Source organism: Amia ocellicauda, chromosome 15, assembly GCF_036373705.1.
Source record: "Amia ocellicauda isolate fAmiCal2 chromosome 15, fAmiCal2.hap1, whole genome shotgun sequence".
NCBI classification, from domain to species: Eukaryota; Metazoa; Chordata; class Actinopteri; order Amiiformes; family Amiidae; genus Amia; species Amia ocellicauda.
In genome coordinates, this window is record NC_089864.1 from 26,416,617 (window position 1) to 26,433,383 (window position 16,767).

General features: G+C 38.1%; 1 protein-coding gene across 1 annotated transcript in view; it reads right to left on the minus strand.

Moving 5' to 3' along the window:
• Positions 1-9,059, minus strand: part of adipor2 (adiponectin receptor 2) — a 39,835-nt gene extending 30,776 nt beyond the window's left edge. The window contains exon 1 of the mRNA XM_066724520.1: positions 8,926-9,059. The gene's annotated coding sequence lies outside the window, so the exon portion shown is untranslated. The remainder of the gene's footprint in view (positions 1-8,925) is intronic.
• Between the last annotated feature and the right edge of the window lie 7,708 nt (positions 9,060-16,767).

Genomic DNA, 16,767 nt, shown 5'->3' on the forward strand with positions numbered 1-16,767 from the left:
AAATGTCCACATTTATTTTAGAGAGAATAACAAAATACAAAATTACAACAGCCACACTTCTTTAGAGCTTTGACCATTTTCCATTTCCTTTGCCCTAAACTTATTGCTTTAGATTCACCCTCATGACATTTTCATTCCCAATCTGTACCCAATTTCATTGCATTTTATCATATGTAAACAGTTTTGAACAAACTCAGCTCAGATTTCCCGTTGGAAACTGCGTACACTACACTGGGACATGAAAGCAATTCACCGATGGATTTCTCACAGCAAGAAAACTGCAATTGCTACAATTCAGAGGAGGAAAAAATACATTTTTAAAGCAGCAATAATATTGATTCCTTTGTTGCTTAGACTTTACCCCTGCCGCTCGAGACATGGCAATTTATCACATATTGCAGTTCTCCCCCGGAAAGGTTTTAATTTCCCTAATAAAACCCACATTTCTCAAAATCATGCAAATGAACTGAAAGGCACGGGATGGGGGTATTTAAATGAGTCGTGAGGAGGGCCCCATGAATGCTGTCTTGCTGTTTCTAAAGAAAAGCTGCTGAAAGCACAGAAAAGTTTATTCAAAGCTACTACATTTTCCTAACAAGAAAACACTGTTGTTATATTTACATTGTGCTAAAGTAAATGAAGTAGTGTTGAGCAGAGTCCAAAAAGCCAAGATCTACCAGCGTGTCGGGTCTGGTTATCACACTAGAGTTTTACTACAAATTGTTCACAGCTACAAAAAGGGCAGTCAACTGAGAAATCAGTGGTGTGGCAATCAAACGTTTATTACACCCCCGGCCTTAACTCTGTTTAATCATCTGCAATCCTCATTGTTGAACAAACTCCAAAACACTCTTACTGATTAGTAAGTATAGTTTAAAGAACACTATGTATTCAACCTAATAATCAGATAACATTATTTCAAATGAAGGATGTGAATACTTTCCACTGCAACTGTACATTGGTCATTTGACCCTACTTGTTAACCCCTGGAGGAGTTTCTCAGACAGAAAGGCTTAAATACCAGTCTGTTAAATTTCACTGTATTATACATTAGTTTTTACAGGGCCACTCAAACCAAGCAGACGGTTGATATCCCTACCATGTTACAAAATGGCAAATGAGTGGAAATCTCAGTTTCCTCCCATTTTTATCTTGTTACTTGGTTTATGGGTTTGATATCTCCATTTCAGATTGTAGTGCCAGTTTTTTAAATGCAGACAGTGATTTTTTTTTTAAATAAACATTAACATTCTATTGAGTTTTTTTTCTCGAGAAATTGCATGTTAAAAGATTTTTCAGTTGAATATTAAATTGGGCTACACAATCTAAAACATTACCAAAATGTTACAGTTAAAACCTCTATCCTCTACCTGCATAACAATCCTGAAAGAATCAAGGTTAGAAGTCAACCAGAGTCAGTGAAGTTACTGTACATAACCGTATGAGGCTTTATTTATTGTAGTGTGCTCCCACATTTTGCAGTACTGTTCTTCTTCTGTCTCTCTCCAATTACACTATGGATTTTCTCAGTCTGCTAGAACAAGCCACAGGTCTTACCTGAATGGCAACAGGTTGTTAAAAGTATTAATCACACACACGTTGTGTTAAAATATGTCAGTAATTGAAAGGGCAAATGCGTGAAGTGCAAGGATTGGCCTTTAGTGGCATGATAAAAAAGTAAACAGACATACTAAATAATTACTTAAAACAAATCATTTATTTAGTGCAGGCAAACCAAGACCAGACACAAAACTATTCGTAGTAAATATAAATTAACAGCAAAATATGTTCAGTTCACAATATCTTATAAACTGAATGCACAATAAAAATATATCCACAGTTAATTAAAGCAGTTTCATATCAAATAAATAAGCCTACCAAAAGGGCAAGGACAAACATATTAAATAATACTTTTATTAAATCTATTTTGTCCACAAGTCCAACATAGAAAAAGGACAATGAAAGTGCAAGATAAAAACTAATTAAACATCTGTCCATTTAATCAGTTGCGTTTCAGTACCACTGATAGCACTGCAATTCAGTACAGGTGTGCATTCAGTCACAACCAGCACTAACCATTTAAAAAAAAAAAAAAAAAAGTCTACAGTATAAACTTTGAATAAGTTTGATTTGATAAAAGATTTATGAAGTTGGCAAAAAAAAAAAAAAAAAATGGAGGGAATAAAAATCTCACAGCACACTATCAAGACATGTACTATTACTTAGTATTTAGATATTCTAAGGTCCCTGCTTTGCTCCTGACCATATTTAAAGCTAATAGGAAAATAGGTCAGTCAAGCACAAGGTTTTAAAACACTCTGGAAAATCTACAGGATACAAGTCAAAGACGAAGGGCAGACAACCAGGATGCTTTCAGCAGTACTGCACTGCAATCATTCAGTTTAATAATCCATTTACCAAGTTGCAAAGCAAAACCACCCATTTGCAGTGCATCAGGGCTCCTTAAATCTGTCATGGAGAATATGGAAAAAGCAGAGAAAAGCAGAACTTACTTTCAAGGCAGAAGTAGATCAGAGCCAACCATCTAATAGATTGCCTTGAAAGAATCGATTCTTCTTCTCTTTTACTCAGGCCACATACCTTAGACCGAAAATGCCTTTTGCAAAAGAGTACCGTCTGGTACTTGCAAAAACAAAAAGGCCCAAATCCTCCACTCCGTCTAAGGGTGCTTTTTTTATCCCAGGGTCTTCGTAACATGGGATTCCTCTGGTCAAAGGGCCATTTATTCAAACCAGAGAAGTGGAGAAACGAGCCACTCTTGTTTTGTGAGGTTGTTTCATAATGGTAGCTTTGTGAGTGAACAAACCCATTTAAAAGAGGGAGGGGATATGGTAACTCCCTTTAAGGAATCTTAAAACTTCATTCCCCAATAGAAAGAGAAAGAAACTGGTTTACAATTGGCAAATCCTGTGAAAGTGAATGAAAAAAAAACAATTTTCATGTCCTTCAAAACCCCATTAAGAATTGTTGTAAATTATATAGTTGTTAAAAGTACCCTACTCACTATGGAATAACATGCTTACATTTTGGTAAAGATGGATTATTTCCATTTATGACTTTGACCATTAAACCATTAAATTTGATGTGGACTAGCAAAAATAACTGGGTGTCAAAGTGGGAAAAGGAGGCACGGATTTATTATGTGAAGCAGAAACAGCGGTGTCACACAGCAGCAAGCAGCTGAACTTGAGTTTTCCTCAAGTTACAAAACAGCTCACATCCTTGCTTCAATTCACGTCCCCAGTCCTCCTTCTCAAGAGCGATCAACATTTACCATTCATTCATCACAGCTCTACCAGCTCCTCAGCTTTCATCATCTGCTCAGCCTGCTAATTTCACTTCAGAAAGCGTTGCACCTGGCACAGTGCAGGCTCAGTCCAGATTGAACCCGTCGTAAGAAAAGTGTAATTGTACTGGAGTGAAACAAAAAGACCCCATGTATTACACTTATACTTGGCATTCAACTTCATGAATGTGACCTAACCAGTCCCTTTTACTGTGAAAATTACTTGACTTGTTAGGGAAGCAGGGGAAACTTGTCCATTCTGAACCTTTCAGCATTTAATCCTAATACTGCCTGTCTTTTCTTGACTAAGATCTAGAAAAACTAGTCTTTCAAGAATATTAACAGAAGTGGGAAACACGCCTGGAAGTAGCAGGAGACAGACTATGGACTTTAGTTTGCAAATGCTACAAATCAATCCTCTTTCCAAACCCAAAGCAGACTTGCCAATAAATGTATTGCAAGAGGGTTCAAAGGCAAAACATTAACAGACAAGGGCTCTAACTTTTCACTCTCTCCAGCAGATTCACAACACTCAATCACAATAACTAACAACTTAATTAGTGGCACTTCCAATCAACAAAAATTAACTAATGAAAACTAAATCACCACAGTAATTGTAAAATATTGTATAGTCTGATATTTGGTTAAAGTTCACACACCAAAGTAAAGTAAACTGGAACTAAGGACTAAGGAAGGATGCATCAGATTTAACTTTCTTTTTATCAGGGTTTGGACAACAATCCTGTGCTGAAAGCTATCTTTAAATGCCCTATTTTAACAAGCAAATCTGTCAAGTAGGGCATTTAAAAAAAAAAAAAAAAATAGAATACCTCCATCACTTACTTGAAGAAAATGTGAAGAAAATACAATAACGGGCACAATCACGTTGGTTACATTGAGAACTTCTACAGCCACTATGAAAATAAACAGTAAAACATATTTCCCTAACCCTTCATTGTATTACTTCTACAGAACCATTTTCTCCAAAATCCATCACAGAAAGTCATTCATAATCTAGGTTATCATAACAATACTAGATAATCTCCCATCATTGGTCATAGAGCAAGTCCAAACAAATCTTATTTAAGTTGTGCTGGTGTCACAATCATGTGACAATGCTATGGATATGTGTGACTGGTTGTTGACTATAGTATCAACACTGGAGTCTTTGTTTGTCAATCATATGACCTAGAAGCAATCCAATCGGCAGCACCGAATTAGTGAAACGCCCATCTCACCGACTGATTTGTTTATCCTAAAAGAGGTTTTTCATGAAGCAGGCAACTATCAGAAACAAACACTGGGTTTTAGATATCTTTGTACAAAATCAAACCTTAATAAATAACCAAACTCAAAGGTCTTCTAAACATACTTTGCCTTTGTATACATTAATGTTGCCAGCTATGCAAAAAAAAACAACTAAGAAAGCTCACCTCTATCTAGGCTTGTTTTGCCACCTTTGCAGGGCTTTGCCAAGCACACAAGATAAGGACCATGAGAAAGTTCTGGCTTATGTAAAATAGGGGAAACAAATCGTTTTTCCCTACTTACCTGCAGGCGCTTGCAAGCAAACACTGTATAAACACCTGCACAAAGGTTACACACTGCCAAATAAATAATGGAGACAACACATCTTCTGAATTTTTTTGTGCGTTCTCTTTGTCCACAATGTGATACGTTTTTAAACTTAACTTACTTTCACCTAAAGGATTATTAGGAACACCTGTTCAATTTCTCATTAATGCAATTATCTAAACAACCAATCACATGGCAGTTGCTTCAATGCATTTAGGGGTGTGGTCCTGGTCAAGACAATCTCCTGAACTCCAAACTGAATGTCAGAATGGGAAAGAAAGGTGATTTAAGCAATTTTGAGCGTGGCATGGTTGTTGGTGCCAGACGGGCCGGTCTGAGTATTTCACAATCTGCTCAGTTACTGGGATTTTCACGCACAACCATTTCTAGGGTTTACAAAGAATGGTGTGAAAAGGGAAAAACATCCAGTATGCGGCAGTCCTGTGGGCGAAAATGCCTTGTTGATGCTAGAGGTCAGAGGAGAATGGGCCGACTGATTCAAGCTGATAGAAGAGCAACTTTGACTGAAATAACCACTCGTTACAACCGAGGTATGCAGCAAAGCATTTGTGAAGCCACAACACGTACCACCTTGAGGCGGATGGGCTACAACAGCAGAAGACCCCACCGGGTACCACTCATCTCCACTACAAATAGGAAAAAGAGGCTACAATTTGCACAAGCTCACCAAAATTGGACAGTTGAAGACTGGAAAAATGTTGCCTGGTCTGATGAGTCTCGATTTCTGTTGAGACATTCAGATGGTAGAGTCAGAATTTGGCGTAAACAGAATGAGAACATGGATCCATCATACCTTGTTACCACTGTGCAGGCTGGTGGTGGTGGTGTAATGGTGTGGGGGATGTTTTCTTGGCACACTTTAGGCCCCTTAGTGCCAATTGGGCATCGTTTAAATGCCACGGCCTACCTGAGCATTGTTTCTGACCATGTCCATCCCTTTATGACCACCATGTACCCATCCTCTGATGGCTACTTCCAGCAGGATAAAGCACCATGTCACAAAGGTCGAATCATTTCAAATTGGTTTCTTGAACATGACAATGAGTTCACTGTACTAAACTGGCCCCCACAGTCACCAGATCTCAACCCAATAGAGCATCTTTGGGATGTGGTGGAACGGGAGCTTCGTGCCCTGGATGGGCATCCCACAAATCTCCATCAACTGCAAGATGCTATCCTATCGATATGGGCCAACATTTCTAAAGAATGCTTTCAGCACCTTGTTGAATCAATGCCACGTAGAATTAAGGCAGTTCTGAAGGCGAAAGGGGGTCAAACACAGTATTAGTATGGTGTTCCTAATAATCCTTTAGGTGAGTGTATAATGCAATCATTTTCAAAAACCTTAGATGGCATCTGGCAAGAGAGGCAACGTCCTTGCAAGGTGCCATCTTCAAATTGCTTCAGTCAACTTTTGAAGTAGCAAAAGCTGCTCAGGATAGGAACAATAGAAACATGCATGTCACATTATTGTATGAATTGGAGCAATTCAAGGCAAACACTCTCTCAGGCCTTGCTGTGTGATCTTTAAATGTATCCAAAACCTCTGGTTAAAATTCGAGCTTCACTGTATGTGTTAAACTACCAGAGTGGTACTCCACCTACACCAACTCACTTTTCAGCACAGGCTACACAGCGGGTACAGTACAGCCTGACCCACTTACACAGGCTTCTCAGTCGCCTTCCAAACACAGAAAGGCTCCTTCTTTATAGCCGTGGGGAAAGCGCTTTAATGAAGCACACTTCTTACACGTTATAAAAGTTGGTCATCTAATATTAGGCTACATACCACAGCAGTGGTTTGCAACAATCAATGCTTTGGCCTGTTTGACAGAAAACTTTGGACTGAACATTACCATCTCAGAGATGCCAGTCCAACAAGGTGTAAATTAATGTTTACCTCAAAAACCGCATTAGACGCTGGGGGGACACACACTAAACTGCTCCAATTAAGCACGTAAATTCAGTTAAATAAAAGATGAGGTGGAACAAAAAAGAAACGACCCGGCAGCCCTGAAGCACTGCAATGTGCACAGCCCTTATGCATCACTGAACGACAACATTAAGCTACTGGTGCGATTTGCTGTAAAACCAGTTTGACATTCAGGTTATCCAACAACAACAACCTTTTTCATAGTTGCCCTTGGTTGGCTTTGTGTCTTTAGTCGTGCAGGTGAAATGCTGAAGCTAAAAACGGTTGTAATTTAAATGTCTTTAGGGAATTTGCCAGTTTAATCCAATCTTAAACACGAAAGATAGAGTACACAATGACTGCCTGCCCTTGCTAATGCTGAAGTGCAAGTGTTCTTCGGAAGACACTCAGGGGGTTTGTGTACCAATAAGCGTCAGCCCTGTTTATTTTTTGTTTAAATACATACAAGAAATGGCTAGACCTACACTTATCAGTATTACAAATATCAGTACAAATGCAACTATTTATAGTTTAAAATCAATAAAAACAAACATAGGAATGAAATCATAGTAAATGCCAGTACAAATCTAAAGAATTAAAGGGTGCTATACAAACCTACCCACACAAGACCTGATACAGTGGTTGAGCCTTACCTTATGCACTTGCTATAAAGTAGGCCGACCTGAGGCTGAAACTCATCATACAACCTCGAAACATGGCACTACACAGTACTATTCCTTACTTATATTCACTTCAAAGACACAAACATTTTATTTGGGTTAGATTAAGTTAAAACAATCCACACCTTCACAACATCCCCCCTTTTAAGGCAAACAAGTAAGCAACTTTCCAGTCCTAGTGGATGACAGTCCAGCTGGACCATGCGTCAAAAGGAGCATTATCAAAACGCACATGCAACCACTTACCTAACCCAAGGAACAACCAATGAGGGAAAGTTAGTATATATTGTTCTTAATGTAGCTGAACCAGCTGAGGTGCTACAATTATAACGACCTATTTTTAAAGCGACTGAGACACTTGTCACTTGCCTGTGGCTTTACAAACAAGTGCGTGTAAAAGCGGTTCATGTGGCAACAGTTCTTGAGCTTTGACACGTCACACCATGTCAGTGTAGCTTTGGTTTTTCAAGTAACACTTTTCAAACTGGCACTTGCATTTTAAGTTTGCGGTGTAGTGTAATGTTTGATATAGTATTGCTAGAGGCCAATCTTTCTTTTTAAAGGAAGAAACTAACAATGGATTGTGGATAAAGTTGTAAAAGCTTCACTTTCTTGGCTGTAAACTGACAGCAGTGCCTCAGTCACCTGAAGAGCACATTATAATCCAGCTGCGCATTCATGACGTGGCAACACTTAGGAAGTACAAATGACACAAATCCACATGTTTTTAACAGTTGATGAACACGATCACTGGTTGAAATATTACAGCTGCTGGAACTAAGGGCATGCATCCGCCACCGTTGCGTAACTGTAAAGGAAACAACTTTAAAACAACACTACGGTATGGTTTTCGTGAAAGGCTACTTATGCAATGCGTGTGAAATGTCACTGCTGTGGTATTCAGTTCAAGACGAGCGTTTCCTCGCTGATCATTTCTGGATTGAAATACTCGGATGGGCAATGCTGAAAGCGACACAGTAATGACTTTTAAAGGGTCGTACTGAACCCAAACAAAGAGAAGAGGGTTATGTGGTGTGGCAGCACACCACGCACAGCTACATACAGCGCTCGCATCCCGGTCAGAGTGGGGTATCAATAGCAGTGACTGTCTGACGGGCGACGTTTTGAACAGATGAAACAAGGACACAAAAACGCGTTTGCCTTTGTTATTGTGCCCTGACTTTGACGCGCTGGTGGCGTGTTTCCCTGAGAAAAGCGCACTTACTCAGACTGATCACGGCGCCTCTCTCCCGGCTCACTACCGCTACGATACAGCGACTTAACGGACACATAAACAAATGAGGCCGGTGTGGTCGGTGGCGGTATCGTTACATTAGCGATGCACAGCGCAACAAGAAGTACCCCTTTTGTTCTAAAAAAAACCCCAAAGAAAACTAAACACAGCGGGTCAATACAGTGCTTTTAATTACCTTATCTTGAATCCGAGATCGCTGTCCTTTTAAATGTGACGTATTAATAGGAACACGCCGGCGCGACACACACTGATCTCCCGAGCCCCTGCGAGAAGTCTCCCTGCCCTCCCGCACACTGACTTGACTTTACTTGACTCCTCGCTGCTGTAGCCCTGCGTGTGACGCGCCTCGCGTGAGTCCGGGACAGCCAATGGCAGGGCTTCAGAAAGGCCACGTGTCTACTCAGGCGGGGAGGCGATCGAAGGCGGAAGTAACCCCACAGCCGCATGGCTTCACGGGGGTTGTAGTTCTTTCTTTGTTATTGGTGAATGTTTGACAAAGCAGTCAGAATCCGACATGACCATTGTATAAATGTTGGAAAAAAATATCAGACAGAAAGCATCTTATTGAAAACCATATTATTGGAGATAGTCAACACGGGTTTAGAAGAGGCAGATCATGTCTTACTAATTTATTATCATTTTTTGAAAATGCAACTGCAGCTGTAGATCATGTGAAAGCATATGATATGATATACTTAGATTTTCAAAAAGCTTTTGATAAGGTTCCACACCTCAAATTGGAAGCTGTAGGCATTCAGGGTAATGTAAGTAGATGGATTATGAACTGGTTGATGTATAGGAAACAGAGGGTGTGGACTCCTCACTTTCTCCATCCAAACAGTGTGGGGAAGCAATAAAAAAGGCAAACAGTGTTAGGGTATATTGTCAAAAGTGTAGAATTGAGAACAAGAGCAGTGATGTTCAGACTGTACAATGCACTAGTTAGAGCTCATCTGGATACTGTGTACAGTTCTGGGCTCCACACTTCAAGAAAGATATCGCTGCTCTAGAGGCAGTTCAGAGGAGAGCAACCAGACTTATTCCAGGTCTGAAGGGAATGTCCTACTGAGAGACTGAGGAACTGAACCTTTTCACCCTGGAACAGAGGAGACTACATGGGGACTTGATTCAAGTCTTCAAAATCATGAAAGGCAGCGACCACATCAACCCAGAGGAGCTTTTCCAGATCAGCAGGGACACACGCACCCGGGGACACAAATGGAAATTGGGCTTCAGTGCATTCAAAACGGAAAACAGGAGACACTTCATCACACAGAGAGTCGTCACAATCTGAACAAACTCCCCAGCGATGTGGTTGAAGCTGAAAATTTGGGAACATTTAAAAATAGACTGGATAGTATTATTATTATTATTATTATTTTTATTTCTTGGCAGACGCCCTTATCCAGGGCGACTTACAACTTAAGTGCAAACAAAGTGCAAACAATGTATCCTTGGATCACTTAGTTATTAATGGACACTGAACGAGTACGATGGGTCAAATGGCCTCCTCTCGTTTGTAAACTTTCTTATGTTCTTCTTATGTATAGTTCTATGTAATTATGCGTTTCTCTACTTTGCTTAGGTGTTACTTAATCAATGTATATATTTTTTGAATGCATTTTTATATTCCAATTGATTGCTTGCATAAACTTCAGGAAATAACATAGAAATAGCAGCGTCACGAAATGAAAAACATATTGGTGAAAGAGCAACTTGGTGTACAGAAGATGAACTTATAATGAAAAAAAAATAATAATAATATTGTTTTTGTTGATGTTGTTGTTGTTATTTAGCTTTTAGCAGGCACCTTTATCCAAGGTAATTCTCATGGTTTTTCAAATAATAATAATAAAATAAAAACTATAGCACTACCACCATACAGTGCCTATAGAAAGTCTACACTCCCTTGAACTGTTTTCAGATTTGCTATAATTAAAAATACAAATCTGAAATATCATAATCACTCTGAATTAATACTTGGTGGAAGCACCTTTGACAGAAATTACAGCTGTGAGTTTGTTGGGATAGATCTGTAAAAAGGTGAACATTTTGAAAGGGTGTGTATACTTTCTATAGGCACTGTACATTACAGAGATAATAACCACTATAAAAACATCATCCACACAATACATTGAAAAACAATGACATATAATACAAGAACACAATGGTCTATATGTGTGGTCAAAATGTGTCATTTGGAAGCACGGGAAGGTGGTGAGGGAAATGCTTGTATTGGTGTAGTATTTGTAAACAGCAAAACACAGTATGGACGACAGATTAAATGACCACAACATTGTATATGTTTCGTAGATTAAATGAAAAAAAGAAACTGCATGTAAATAATTTCTGAAGAAGCAACAAGACAGTGAAATGAAGGATGTAGGCTACTTCATAAACCAATTACTAGGATCTTTCAACAGACACAAATACAGGGGTTGTACCTAAAGACTGAAATATCTAATACTCCTCCACAACAATATTAAACCTTTGCATGTAACTGGAGTTACCTATATACAATGAAGATCTGTGGAAATTATATTAAAATTATTAGAATTTCTATTATTGAAACTTATCCAAAATAATTCCTTTTGGCTCATACAAGGCCTGTGTGTCTCTGCCTTTCTGTCTGTGTCTTGAGATGTCTGTAGCAGACAGAGACACTCAGTTCTCAAAACATCTGTTTTCCCTGCCTTGGCACTTTCAGGGGATGAGATAAACATGGCTATATTGATAATGAACCTTCCTGTTGTTTCTAAGAGTCGTCCACAAGGCTGCAGAAGTGGTGCAGTGGAGCTGTACCAGAAGATATCAGTACATATCTACTCATTAGCTATATTGTTGATTATTCAATAGCCAATATAATCTGTTTGTCTTGCATATGAACCAGTATTTAATGCATAGTAATTTATTCTTCCTAATTATTCCCATATATAAACTTTTCTATGTTCGCTTTCAAGATCTCAGCCTGTAAATGACTGCACATAATTCTGCTTGGGGCTCAGAACCTTTGCTCTTCACCTGTTTCTCTGTATTATTTTATTACCATTATACAATAAACATTGATGTGGATTCCTTACAGATCACATTCTTACAGTATTCTAGGGAAAAGTATATGGATTTGCAGATCTGGTTACCTATCATCTCAAATACCTTTGAACAAGTAACAGTGACCGCTTCCTCATAACAAAGTGCTTTGTTTTTGCTTTAGTGACGAAAATGCAAATTTACTTACTTACCGCAGTATTATTACCTCTGTGTTGCAAATGTGTAATAAGGTGTCATAATACAGTTCTTAATTCATAGTACGAAAGGAGTACTGTAGTGGCGTAAAAGTGAAATGCCACAAGAAATCAAAAGAATCATTGGCTCAGGCAAATCTTAAATATCAGTAGAACAGTGCATAGATTTTACAGGGCTTTCTCCTCCGTTACTCCCAAGAAATCATTATTTCTTATTATAGGACTGTATGATGAGTCAACATTGCTCCAAGAAAGATGATTAAATATAATTTTCATGTTTCTACAGTTAGCCTTCTTAAAGAAGGGAATGCTGTAAGGGATATTGCAAGAAAAGTCAGTGTTTTACTTAATTGATATTAGACAACAGTTAATAGATACAGGTAATTACTATGTAAAACAAAACACAAGAAAATAAAAAGGTTGCCTAGGAACGTACCAGATACCAAAGGAAAGAGAAAACAGGCAATTTCTTTCATAACCAACCTTTCTGGAGCTTTCACCTTCCAGATTAAATTGAAAATAGTAAAGAGATGGTCTATGAGAAGATATCACGATAGGAAGAGCTGCATCTCAAAAAGCTTTGTGAGGATGAAAAAACATAAAACATTAATAGAATATGCACTGAGCCATAAAGACTGGTCAAAAGCATTTGGATAAGGGTTATTGACACATGAAAGAATGCAGAAAACAGCAGCTGAGAAGAAAACCAGGCACATTGTTGCAAGCTGTATAGGTACACATGAAAATGAAAAGTGTTTCCTTTATTGGTGTACAGAGAGGAGGTGTAATAAAGGCACACAAATATTCCATTTGTCAACATCATACAACACCCTTAAGACAGAAGAGTGACCTGTGGGTCACGTTTTGTTTGTTTTCATATTATAATTATCTTAAACCTACAGCCAGACTAAGTCTAAATTAAAAGAACAAAACACAAGGAAAGAACAACAGGATATAAAATTAATATCTGATCTCCCCAGTCACCTGAAATGTGTTGGTATGATATGTGAAAAGGAAAGCTTGCAATAAAATGGCAGCATGGCAACTAACAAAACATAATTGAGACAGCATTGAAATACAATGCACTAGGAACATTCTGACATTGTGCCAAAAGCAATTTTGTCAAAGCTTTATAAAATAACATAAAATCACATATAATTACATCATAGTGAAAAAAGTCACAAATAACAAAATACAAAGTAAAGTGGAAGAAAACCTCACACAATGTTGCCAGAATTACATCTATTATCAGGGACAACACTATTGAGAAAGCTAATATTATAAATGAAAACAGCAGTTTATTCTGACTATTTTTTAGTTGTATTTCAGTGATATTTACAAGTGAACCCATGATGAAGAAGCTTCAATATGGTTCACTTTTGGTTGTAATTGATCAATGGACTATCTGTATTTGAGGCACACTGCAAGAAAACATCTGTTTAACAAGGCTTTTGACCTTGATTACTTTTGTTTCTATCTAAGTATCTAGATATTCTATCCTCAATAAATGGCAGTTATAAGCAAGCAAGACAACTGGGTGAAATTATAGAACTATAGAACCTTCAGTGCAACACTGACATCATGGAAACTTTCCCTTAATTTCCACATCTCACCTTTAAATCTATACGCTCTATCGATGTTTTGGACACCTTAGCGTTTAGATGGAAACAATGAATGCATTAAATGTGCAATGGTATGTTTACCTAATAAGTAGTGTCTGATTCAACTGATCTCATTGAGAAATTGATCTTGGTGATTTTCTGTGTGATAATGGTATACAGGTAGTGATATCTGTGCTTAATTTGAAGTGCAAAGCAAAACAGGTGAGCAACTGCAGGTCATTTGACTGCAAATGTCAATCTAAGGCATCAGCAGCCAGTTTAATCAAAACCGGTCAGCCAAGAACTCTACAGAGACCATAGTTGGGTTGCAGTGCACAAAGCACTTATCACACCTGTCACTGCACGGTTGTGAGTCCAGTGATCTCACAGAGAGGCATCACAATTTGGCACAAACTCCCCAGCGATGTGGCTGAAGAGACAATTTTGGAACATTCAAAAATAGTCTGGATAGTATCCTTGGATCACTTAGTTATTAATGGACACCAAACGAGCACGATGGGGCGAATTACCTCCTCTCGTTTGTACACTTTCTTATGTTCTTATGTTCTTAAGAGCACAGGCAATGAACTACCGAGCAGTTCAGGAATGTGATATGTTCAGATGAATCATCCTTCACCATGTTCTTGACATACGAGCAAGTGCACGTGAGACACCAACCTAAAGAACTCTACAGCCCTGGATGCTTGGTTCCAACATTGAAGGTTTATTCACATGGTGGCCCAATGCCCTATTAAGTGACTTTACTTTGGTGTTTCCATCTTATAGTGGTGTTCACTACTTGTAGCTGATTAAAAAGGTACTGTCAGTGGTTAAAACTATAATGGAATAAATTGCACCAGATGCAGTGGCCTTAGAGGGATACACATACATTGTAAATTTGAAGTTCAAAATGTGTTTATTTTGAACATAGCATGCTATATTATTCAGATAAGTGCTGTAGTGGTTAGTGGTTGTTTTTCTAGATTCCAGGAAGTGTTTTCATGATATGTCAATGCCACAGCACAGTTCTGACAATAAACTGAACAGCAACAAAGGACAAAGGAGGAGATTAAATACACTGTGGAGAGAATGGCAAACACCCCACTGCACTGGGCAAATATTCTGGGGGGGATCTCAATATATATGGTAATATAGTGTAATAAATCATTTTAATTGTTATTAAGTTATTAAGCCAATGCCTTTATCCAACGTGACTTACAAACACTAACTTTACAGTCAATAAAATGGAGGTATAATAGCAGATTACAGTGCTCTACAGGTGTAATGTAATGTAAACATGGAGTAAAAGACAACAGATTTGAGGTAGGAAGGAGGAACTTGGCAAAGACAGTAAGGGGTATGGACAAAAGTGTAAGATATCACAATCTGTAAGACATTCACTGTGCCCGTTCTTCAGGCATTTTTATTAATTCATATTATCAGGCAGAACAAAGTTCTGTAAAAAATCATCAGCTCAAAAAAATCCTTTGACCTTTGCTTGATTGCCATGATTATAACCAAGCAGACACATTACCACATCCAGGACACCATCTTACTTCACGGAAAGTTAATGAACTAATTAGAGCTTGTTTATTTAGAAATTGAAGTATTCTCCTCCCTTAGACTTGTTGACACAGATACACAGATTGCCAGACTGTGAACATCTCTCTCTTTAGAAAAATAAGGTGGATGTGACCTTTCTCACAACTTCCAATGAACAATTTTATTCAGGAGGAGTTTCTATCTCTCCCATGAGGATCAGATACTCTGAAGTATTGATCTAATTTACAATTCTCCAAAAGAGTCTTGAATATAGCAGTAATATGCAGCCAATCTATAGTTTAAAGTAGGGCAACAGGCCAGAAAGATTTTAAGTTTAATGAACCACTGAATAGTATTGTCTAAAATTAAAGGTGTCATTACCTTCAACTATAAATGTATATGTCTGTATGTATGCTACATATATATGTTAATTCATGTGTATGTAGTCTTGTTTGCTAAATACTGAATAAATTTTAACATAACATAAACCTAACATTATGTTAGAGAATAGTGAATTAAGTGAATAGTGAAGTCATTTAAAGTTGGGCTGTAATGAAATCCGGAAGTTGCTGTGGTCCTTGTATGACTGGGTAGAGCTCTCCTGTTTTTCTTACCTTCAGCAGAGGAGATAGGCAGTGAATTAATGCATATTCAGAGGATATTAACCCAGAATTGTATATTCACACCAGTTGATGATCAGGTTCTCAGCATCTAGTTAAAAAAACTCCTCAGAGCAGACAGAGAAGTGGGAGTTAAAGAGCAAAGGGAAAAAAAACAACAACTCCAATATCAATTTCTAAGTCAGTGAGCGAAGAGACTAAAGAGGCAACAGGTTTGAGTAAACCGGTATGAGAACCAGTAACTGCATTATGAGGGAGGGATAGCCCTGTTGTTGGGAACTGTGCCACAAGTCACACCAAAAATAACAGCCGATCTCACCTTGGCATCTAAACAAATACAGTGGTTTGACTATTTTGAAATGTGTCACGCCCTTTTATGTAAAGGTGTTAATTTCAACACTGTACAAGTCCAGGCTTCCTTAAATTCATCTTTACAGGTCCCACTGTCCCTGAAAAACAAAACACTACAAGAACTTATGCACCAGTAGTCAGTGGCATTTAAGCCTTTAAAAATTGAACAACATAAGTACTAAATTAAGCTGATTCTTCCTTAACTTGGCATATTTCTTTGCCGACTTGGAAACCTGATCCCTAAATAGAGAAAATAGGGGTAGTTCTTTTAAGCAACTCGCTATTGGCTCCCAGTTTTTGTTATTATTGCTGATTTGGAAATTTTGTAATATGGAAAAAATGTATTATTCTGATCATATTTAATCAAAGCGTTCCGTAGGTTTAACTGTGTGAAAGTTAGGGCACACTGAGCTCATTTCTTTGAGACCAGACTTGCACTGTGGCCTACTATCACTGATAGTAAAGTAAAGCTTGTGAAAGCATTGTGGTAATGTCCGGTTTTGAACAGAAGTTCGGAAGGTCCTTTTGATTTATGATCTCTTTTTACCCAGGTTTTTATATTCTTTGTAACCCTTTTCTATATATACTGTGCAATGGTTCATAAATACTTCATTAGAACTGCATGTGTTTCCCCGTGTGTCTGTGTAAACAAGGTCACTGT